Source organism: Adiantum capillus-veneris, chromosome 17 (assembly GCF_014529385.1).
Source record: "Adiantum capillus-veneris isolate H3 chromosome 17, ASM1452938v2, whole genome shotgun sequence".
NCBI classification, from domain to species: Eukaryota; Viridiplantae; Streptophyta; class Polypodiopsida; order Polypodiales; family Pteridaceae; genus Adiantum; species Adiantum capillus-veneris.
In genome coordinates this window covers 99,563,599-99,574,333 of record NC_140947.1, presented here as the reverse complement: position 1 = coordinate 99,574,333, position 10,735 = coordinate 99,563,599, and the positions used below count along the sequence as shown (strand labels likewise).

General features: G+C 41.9%; 1 pseudogene; it reads left to right on the top strand.

Moving 5' to 3' along the window:
- The first annotated feature begins 5,596 nt into the window (after positions 1-5,596).
- LOC147437773 (ubiquitin-conjugating enzyme E2 20 pseudogene) lies at positions 5,597-6,090 on the top strand (annotated as a pseudogene).
- Positions 6,091-10,735: the final 4,645 nt, after the last annotated feature.

The window sequence follows — 10,735 nt, the reverse complement described above, 5'->3', positions numbered from 1 at the left end:
GTTTTAACATTAAAATAATGGATTCATTTTTAACTTTCTTTTTCGCACAGTAATTCATTAAGACAATCCATGTAAATATATTGAGAACAGTCTTTTTTTTTAGAAAACATGAATTGATATTAAAAGGGTGAAATATTACAACAATACCTCACAAGAGGGAAGAGAGGCGTCCCAACAATTTACAAAGCCCAACAAGAGTAGATCATCCTAAGTCTATCAGGGGAGTAAAATGAGAGCATGGCATCTCGCCAACACTGCCACCTTAAGTTTTTTTGAAGAGACTTGAGAGACTGACAGTAGTCATCTACCATAAGTTTGGAAGATTTGACTGCTATTCTTTTAAGCTCCATGGAGAATACAATAAAGTTATCATTGAATTGAGTTTGGAAAATTGCCTCATTCCTTTGGATCCAGCAGGCCCATAAGAACTCCATTCTCCACATATTCCATAAGGGGATGTCAAGTCTATTACAGTCTCCCAAGAGGATTTCATTGACTGTAAGGGGGTGAGGGTGAAGGCTAGAGCAACAGTACTGTAGCAACTGCAGCTTTCTTTTGTTGGCTTTTCACCCAAAGAAGATGTGGAATAAGTCTTCTTCTGCTTGACATCTATTTTACCATCACCTATTTTAGCTTTTAGGGCTCTGACCCCAGTCCATACACCTTGGTGGAGAATGGACCAGGCAAGAAAGTTTTGTTTAATGAGGTAGACAAAGCTCCAGACACATTTGAATCTATAACTCCACTGCCTTAAAATTCCACTGTAAATTCCATTTCATGTTCAAATTTTTCCTTAAAGCTTCGTCAAAATTCTGAACCATGTTGTAGCTGGTGATGGCTTTCCAGGCCCATTCTTCAAGCTTCCCATGCTTGGTCCTAGCCGCCCCTTCCAATTAGAGCAGACTTTTAAGCTCAAGAACCCTGTTTCGACAGCTCGGAACAACAGCCAGAGGACAAATTAGTAGTGTTAGACAACATTCAGCTCGTCTGACCTGTATGTGAATGGTGAGAACAGTCTTTTAGAAAAAAACATCTTTAGACTTAAGACAAGGTACTGTCACTTATAATATATCTTGACAACCTTAACACATACTCCACTTGTCTCAAGCACACCTATACATGGGTGAAACAAACAACACCCTTCCTTGTTTATAATCCGGGTGGAAACCCATCACCCAAAGTTTGGGGCGCCCATACGCCAAACCAGTTGCCCATGCAACCGGGCAGTTTTCCTAGGATAAAAACGGTATCCTAAGTAACATCCACAAACATAGACATGTAGGAGCTATAGACTCCACGTACATGGGAAAAATCGACTCATCCATGGGTGACAAGCTATCATTACTCATCACCTGAAGTGAAAATGTTCCAAGGAATCAGAGGTGTCTTGAGACAAGCCCAATCATTATTTCCTAAGGCAACCAACCTTAACCCAAACAATTCCTTCCTAATTTACAAACAAGTGCACATTGGTTTCTTGCAAGATGTCTTCCTTTTTCAACCAGTTTTACTTTTCTTAATTCCTTAGTCCCTCTTTTACGTATGCAATGTTAATATTTAAAGAAAAACTTGAATTATTCAAACTTAAATTATAATGAAGACCCACATGGGACTAGTCGGGCGTTTGCTGCAGTGCTTGGGCTTGAATGCTCTCATCAGTAGGCCTACTACTAGGTCCAGCCTCGTCGTCATGCGACGCTCTAGCCTCTCAGGAATACTATCCTCATCATCAGATTGAGGGCTTGCTCGGATCCTTTTGGCGCCTTTCCTTCTATCCTTATAAAAAAGGACGTCTATTTATTAGATAAATCATCCAAAAACTTGACTTTACCTTCGTATTCAATCTAATTCCTCTTTTTATCCCAACTAAGGTTGATTTTGTAGTTTCAAATTGTAGTTGCTTGACCTAGTAATTTCTTATTTGCTTATATAGATAAGATAATTTTATCTCAGCTTCCTTAAGGGTTTTCTAAGCTCCCTTAATTTTTAAACAAATTTTTTGTATCTTTTTTCTAATTTTCCTATCTTTATCAAACTTGAAATATGCTTATTTTTATTGAATATTTATTGGATCCATTCTCTGCTAAAGATTGAATTTCCTCAACTTCATGTCAATGGTTTATACGTTCAGTAATGTTTTTAGAAAATTTTCAAAGCAATTTGTATTTATTTTGATAATTTTTTAGCTTAAAATAAGGTTAATAATAACTTTTATTTATCCTAATTAATTTTTTGCTTAAAATAGGATTTTTGATCTATTATAATTATTTAAATTAATTAACTAATTATGTTATAATTACCACAACTAGATAATGATGTTTTCTAATTCTGATAATTTCCTTGTAATTATCCAGTTAGTTATCTAATTTTATTTTAAATTTACAATTAAACAGCTAGATTAACTTTTTGATCATAAGCTAATTATCACAACTTACTTATGATATTTAATAACTCTCATAATTATCTAACTTGATTAGCTAATTTCCTCCTTTTATTTTTTTCTAAAATCAGTTTGTTTTGACTAAATTAAATAGCTAGATTAGCTTTTTGATCATAATCTAATTATCAAACCTTACTTATGATGTTTACTGCACAATATAGGCCTTATAGATTCAACACTTCAAAGAGATTCTTACATAATACACAAATTGAGAACCAAATTTTTTTAACAATTTGGTGACTTTTGGTCTACTAAGCTAAATTTAAAAAATAGTTGATATAATTCTCATCCAAAATATGCAAAATCTATTAAAATTTTTGAGGCCTCCTTGATCATCCGTGTCCTCGTGGTCCCCTCCTTTTTTCCTTAATTTTAGATTTGATATAACTTTCTAGTGGGCCTCAAACAAGCTTAAGCTTTTTTTTGGGGAAAAATTGGACTTCTTCCTTCCAATGGGCTTCAATGGAGCATTTGCATTAAACAAAAAGCACGCGCCGGGGGGGGGGGGAGATCATCCACGTGCACGCGGAGAATAGGGGAGGCTTTGGCCCCCCTGCTCTTTTTCCTATTGCAATCCCACAAAGACATGCCGGCTATGAAACATGTATTTTTCTTTTCTTTTCTTGAAAAAATCACTCCCTCTCTCTGCCTATCTGTACAGTTTTTTTATAAAAAAACTGTGTGCACGCAAATGATGGGGGGGCTCTTGGTCCCCTCCTTTTTTGGACACACACAGAGAGGGGGAGAGAGAGAGAGAGAGAGAGAGAGAGAGAGAGAGAGAGAGAGAGAGAGAGAGAGAGAGAGAGAGAGAGAGAGATTGGATTATCGTCCACGGAGGCCATATATGACCTATGGGACCAAAAAACACAACATTACAACAATTCATTCTAAGTGTGGGCTGATACATATCAGTTAAGGACTGAGGGTCCATCAAGAGGGTAGAGTAGGGGGGGGGGGGGGGGGGGGAAGAGAAAAAAAAAAACCTAAGGGTCGGCTGGATAAGAGCTGGTTTGGGATTTTGAAATTCCTGGATGATCGCTTTGCCACCTCGGTAGACTGCCCATTTGCCTTGCTTACGTGCTTCATGTACCTTCTTAAGCTCGCTCGCTTTACTCTTGAGCTGATTCATGGTCAGTTCTTCTGCAATCCAAAGCTTGGTTTCTTTGAGAAGGCGGGATTGACGTAGAATCTTCACCCGCTCCTCTTTGTTCTTGAAAGTAAGGACACAATGCTCGGGACGCACATGGCAATGTGTATCATTGATCCAAGCGACATTCTCTAGCTTGATGTTGACTAGTTCAATATTGTTGTTGAGTTTGATGATTGCCTCTTCAAGGGTGTCCTCAACAGTGCACCACTGCAAGGGGAGTCCACCGATGCGTACCTTGAGGGCATTATCTTCTTGAAATTTTTTTTTGGAGATTTCCTTTGTTACACACGTCTTCACTTGGGCGATGGTTGTTGAGTGAGCTTGGCTAACCTTAGCCTCAACCTCCTTTACCTTGTCGGTGGTGAGGTCAACCATAGAATTGAACTGCTCTTCTAATTTTTTGAGGTGAGATTTGAGTTCAAAGTTTTCTTCCAAGACTCGATCAAGAGTTGCTTGCAACTACGTGATGCGATCAAGTTTGCTAGGGGCTCCCAGCACTGTTGCAAAACTCGGTCTTGTTTTGGCGGGGGTCTTCGGGGTAGTCATCCCTGTGCTTGAGAAGGTAGAAAGGAACCAACCTTTGGTTTGCAAAATTCAAAAGTAGAAACCTTTGAGATTGCTCAAGACTACAGCCTTTGAAAAATGCTCAAAACAAACGGCCTGCTACAGTGATTGTCCCCTGCCGAGTAATGCCTGAGGAGCGCCACAAGGGCTAGAGCTTCGCAGAGCCAAAACCTGTCGTACTACGCAGGGCTGGAGCATCGTAGGGCTGAGCCAGGGCTGTAGCCTTCCAGAGACAAATCTCGTTGTTGGGGGGGCTAAGCTAAGGCTTAACGCCTCCCCCAGGGCAGCCCTTCGCCCAGGGGGGGCTGAGGGAGAACGATGTTAGGCTTTGCTTCTCTCTGCGCTAGGGTTACCACACACACACACACACACACACACACACACACACACACACACACACACACACACAGACAAATTTGCCTTGCTTGTGTCCTTTAGACACTGGCTATCTCTCTGGCTATCAAAGATGCATTTTTTGTGTAAACAATACTCCCTCTCTCTACCTATGTATACATTATTTTTGTGGAAAAAAAAAGGGAAGGGCCAAGGAGGAGACAATGGGGGGGCTCTTGGCCCTTCTTTTTGTATGAGAGAGAGCGAGAGAGAGAGAGAGAGAGAGAGAGAGAGAGAGAGAGAGAGAGAGAGAGAGAGAGAGAGAGAGAGAGAGAGAGAGAGAGAGAGAGAGCTTCGTCTTGCTCGTGTTCTTCTTCCACACCAGCTATCAAACTTTCAGAGGTGTAATTTTTTTCTTTTTTTGGCAGCTCTTATCAAACCACCCGCTTCCACTTAGTCGAGTTTTTAACCTCTTTTTCCTTCTCGTCTTTGTTCTCTTCAGCATCCTCTTGAGCTGCCATTGTAGAATATGCAACTAAGACCTCCACATTGCTGCCTGCATGGGTGCCCAAACCAAGAATGACACTATATTCAATCTAAACACTCAAGATTGTAGTGGTACCTTGCAAAATTGTGCATCACTTTATTCCACTTCAGATCAAGCTAGGTTTCCAAGAGTCAAAGTGTTACACACTGGCGAGCATCATAGATTGGCTTTGTCTTTAATGCTTTCTCCCCATCCTCTGCAGGGACGTCAGCAACAACTAGCGATAGAAGCTCAAAAGCACTGCGCCCTTTCTCCCTTGAGTTAGTAATCGGCCTCCACAATCAAGCTGCCTCTAGGATAAAAGTTTTTGAGAATATGATCATATCCCTATTTGCCTGTCTATATATATATATAAAAGAGGGCCAAGAGCCCTCCCATCATCCGTGTGCATGCGGACGATGTGGGGGCTCATGGACCCCTCCTTTTTTTTCCGCATCTTTCTCATATTCTTCCACACTGACAAGATTGCAAGCAAGCAAAGAGACCGACACACGTACACCCACAGTCAAAGGCCACACGCAGACAAAGATGTGCCTCTCATGTACCCTCTTTTGTCACCAAGATGAGTTTTGACAGTGGTGTGGACGCTAACTAGCGAGAACACCAGGTTTATTCCTCCATCACCACTTCACCTCCTGCGAGTATCAGACAACCCAAGACTGTCTCTAACCCTGTCTCGATACACAATTTGTGTCCAAAACATTGCAATCGGAGCTAATGGTTGTGATGGCTCGTGGAGACCCTAAGGTTTTTGCCTTTCCAAAAGTGGATAAGACTATCAGGGGTAGTGTACAAAAAATTTCTTTCAAATTATCCCTAAAGTTTCCCACAGACTATCCTTTTGGGTATTTTCATCCCGATGTGGATCAACATGGCAATATACGCCTTGATATTTTGCAAGAGGAGTGATCTTCAACTTATGATGTCCAAACGATTTTGCTTTCCCTCCGAAGTCTTCTTGGAGAGCCAAACGATGATAGACCATTGAATAGCTATGCGGCAATGTTATGGGCCAATCAAGAAGAATACCAAAAAGCAATGTTAAGGAATTACTAGGATAGTGCCATTGATATGAAGTACGTCAAGATGAAGGTGTAGGGAATGGTCGTGTGCTGACCATTCCTAACAAGGTCGAGCATCAGAGGCAATGCATATTGACCCTTCATTTGTTGTGCATTCTAAACAAGAATGTCATCCTACAATCAATGGCTGGATGACCACCACATCAGCATGTGTAATGTGTGTAGACTGCAACCAATCAATCATGTGTAATGTGTGTAGACTGCAACCAATCATGTTACTCCAGCTCGGAGCACGGAATGTTGCGAGCTGTAGACACCTCAACACCCAAATGTGAAGCACAAGCAGACCACATGGCAAATGTGATGGAGAAGATAGGCAAGAAGCTACATAGGGGGATCTTGGCCTCCTCTTCCACATGCACGAAAGAGAGAGAGAGAGAGAGAGAGAGAGAGAGAGAGAGAGAGAGAGAGTCCATTTTGGCATCATAAAGATGTACATTGTAGCCTTCAAATCTCGCGTTCGATTAACTATGGCTGGCTTTGAAGGCTACAATGCACATCTTTATGATGCCAAAATGGACTCTCTCTCTCTCTCTCTCTCTCTCTCTCTCTCTCTCTCTCTCTCTCTCTCTCTCTCTCTCTCTCTCTCTCTCTCTCTCTCTCTCTCTCTCTCTCTCTCATGACAATTACCATCATATGTGCATTAGCATCAGTATTATTATCCATTGCCCTCCAATCCATGCTCATCTTCAAATGTCACACTGCTATTGCATGATGCCTGATTAGCTGGAGGGCTGCCATCTCTTCTCCCTCACAAGACACCCCAACTCTTCATGTGATCTTCTGCATGTTTGTGCATGCCTATATTGCGTGCCCATGCAATCCATTTTGCACCCCCCCCCCCCTCCCTCCCTCTAGCTAGTCGCTCAGCTCACCCTCCTTAGCCAGTCATCAGCATAATAAGTTGCTAGTCACTCATTGAAATGACAAAATCGAGGAGATCCTACTAGTCTGTGTAATTAGCTCCTAGAGAGATGTAGAGAGAAAATAGGGTGAGCCCCTTGTTGTGACAATCTTGGGCTCAAGAAGGGGCCATACATACCAGATGAAGATGAAAAGCTTGTGGCTTACATCCAAGAGCATGGCCATAGTAGCTCGAGAGCCCTCCCTAAGCCCGAGGTAAACTTCTATCAATCTCTTTTTTATTCTTTTCACCCAACAACACACACACACACACACACAAACATTGTTATAGAATTGATATTTTATTATCTATTGCAGCTGACAGGTGGAAAAAGCATCAGGAGATGATGGATTATGCAGAAGGATATTACATTTTATGTATATTTGATTATTCAAGTGCTCTTTATGAGCTTTGGCCAATTATGTCCAGCCGGCCAGTTTGTACTCATTTTTGGGCATTCAAGAAATTTATAAATAAATACGTGCAAGAGGGAAATGCTCACTCTTGCACGGGGGGGGGATTACACCCAGTGTTTTGCGTTGCTCTTCTCTTCTCTCCTCTCTTCTCTCATGTCGTGCTGGCGTAGCACTCTGCTCTAGGAGGTGCATCTGCACGCACACTTTCACTCTCTATCTCTATCTGTTCATGTATTACACGATTATGCGCTTATGAGATTGTCGGGTATGTTGATTATGTCTTGGAGTATGTTGTTTTTACTCTTTTGTAGGGCTCTCCATGCTTCGGTTTGTAGCAGTGGTATCCGAGCTTGGGCTACGCTCCAGATATTGAAGATTCGGATAATCAAAAAGCTAAGTTCATTCACACGATTCTTTGTTTCTTCTGGTTTGTGAAAATTTATCATCCTATTTCTTTCTCTATATTACTTTTTTTAATGCAAATTTGATGTAATCCCTTATTAATCACAAGGGATTTGAATAGGATGTAGAAAGGATCGTGATACTTTCTATATTGAGCAACGCCTAAAAAGATCGGTTAGCACTAAGCAAGTATCGATATACCTAGTTAATGATGCATGTGATAGTAGATATACCTTGTTAATGATGCATAGAAAAGGAAGATACTTATTATTTCAAAAACAAGCCTAGTTGCTCCTAAGAGACCAGGCGGACGAGAAGAAGGAGATGAAAGAGAAGCTTTAAAAGACCCTCGTAGGTTATTCTCCCGAAAAAAGGCCTTCCTTGGTAGAAGAAGAAGCATATTTCCTCTTATCTTATTACTTCTTTATTTTATTTTTTGTTCTCTCTCCCGCATGGGAAACTACTCCGCAAGGGGAGAATCTAAGAATTTCAAAATGGCGTGTGAACAGAAGGTTGAGTTGAAAAAAAAAATTTGAAAAAAAGATTGAAGTTTGTAGGAGCATGATGCTAAGTTGAAAGACGAGAGATAACCCTGCAATGCTAAATCCATGCTCATCACCGCCAACCCTGCTTTGTAGCTCACTCAGTAATGCTTGGTAGCTCCTCATCGAGTCATGTGGTAGCTGTCATGGCCACATCACACTTAACCACCCCCAGTATCCCACCCTGCTCAGCAATGCCATAGGAAATGCCATCATAGCAATAGGACGTGCAGAAATGGGTTGCGACAATATTGATATGGCCAACAGTTGTACGACACAGTGATTACGAGGAAAATTAGGGTCGTCAAGCAAATTTGTGTATAGTTTTTGGTAAATCAGGGTAGCCAGGCCGGACACACTACAGTCCTAATGCATGCGGAGCATGCAGCCTCCCAGTTTGTCACCCACCGCCCCCTTGGTGACTCCGCATGCACCTCGGCACGTGCACGTCTGACGATGTTGATCATGCACGGCTGCAAATCTCTAGCCATCTGCTAGCCATGCAGGGAGCGCCAAATTTTATACTAGCCAGAAAACTCACAACCGCCATCTCACTCTCTCTTTCTTCTTACCACCACCACCAAATGATCTCCTTCTCTGACGGTCAGTTGCTCACCATGCTGGCCCCTCGTCACTTACCTGTGGCAGTAAATCCCTCTCTCTCTCTCTCTCTCTCTCTCTCTCTCTCTCTCTCTCTCTCTCTCTCTCTCTCTCTCTCTCTCTCTCTCTCTCTCTCTCTCTCTCTCTCTCTCTCTCTCTCTCTCTCTCTCCACTTCATCAGCCGCGCCGCCATGCAAAATGTAGACGTCAAAGCACTACCACACTTTCTTTTTCAGGGCATGATACGGCTCCGTTTCCCCTCCCAACCACTGGCTGAAGCTTTTTCCTTTTTTTTTCTTGAATATCGAGCGTACCCAATCGATTGTGCATGCACCTCACAAGACATAGTTTTGAACTCACCCACCACTAGCAGCGTTGCTCTCAGCTTTTATAGCTGCAGCCAAGAGAACCTCTTTCACTCTCTTCTACAGCCAGCTGCATGTCATGCAGTTTCTCTCTCTCACACTCATCCAGGCATGCACTGTCTTTTCTCTCTCACAGTCAAAGTGACTCTCACCTTTCTCTCTCTCACACTCATCTAGGCCTGCACTGTTGTTTCTCCTCGCAGTCAAAGTGACTCTCACCTCTCCTCAAAAGCAGCCCCAAAGCCAAAAGGTGCTTCAGGTTTTATGATGTGCCCTAAGGAAGCGGCTTTATGTCACCTGCTTAGAAGTAAAGGAGCAGCCCATGAGGATTTGTAGCCCCACGGCAACAACACAGGGTCCACAAGCCGCCAACACCGATAGTGGGGAATTATAGTTCCATAGTCTACCTCGCAAAGAAAGCACATACGCCAATCGACATCTGTAACCACCATCCTGTAGATACCAATATCAATATACTGCATCTCGCTCTCTCTAGCGCTCCCAGTAGAGAGTTGAATAGTTGATGGTGTCTGCATCTTTCTCCCCTGAATGGTGCAACAACTTAACTCCCCTGACGACCTATAGAAGTAGACATTGACGAAGCTGTTCACGGCATGCTGCACTACTTTCTCCGCCCTCCTCATGCATTGCCGATGGTGACGATGCTTTTAGCCTGCACCTTTAAGTTTAGTTTTTGTTTTTCACTTTACTTCATTTTATTTTGTACCCAGACATTGTACTCGATTCACACTGTTTAGTCTCATCGGCCATTCTGGCACTTTGAAGCTAGGTAATATAACATTTCATTTCTTATCTCTCTCTCTCTCTCCCCCTCCATGTGCCTTCTCCCTCCCTTTTGCACTTAGCCCCGAAGGAAGCATCTAGTGAGCTTCGCCTTATTACGACCAATTGCACAATAATATACACCAAAAATATTCCTCCCTCCTTATTACAAAAATAAAGTACAGTGGTAGTGCGATAATAAATAAATAGTATAATAGAACTGCCATGCGATTAGGTCAGTGTTCTTGAAAAACCATTTTCCCAAACATACAAAATTCCTTTTCTTGAATTTGTCAAGAGGAAATTTCTAAAATTAAGGTCATTATTTCAAATTTTTACTTTATTTTTTTCTATTTTGGGGCGGAATTTCTCCTTTTACATTTGCGTTCAACCAGCAATATGAAATTGGAAACAACATGATATTAAGTTGAGACACATTTTTCCTGAACATTGGATTAGGTGGATCGACCCCAGTGGAAAGAATATCAACATTGCATCCCACTTTCTCTCTCTTTCTATCTTCCCCAATGCGACTGCTTACAATGGCAGGCAGTGAGGATGATGATAATGGTTTACTCCGATAATTTTAGACTTTTAGTTTTTTGCT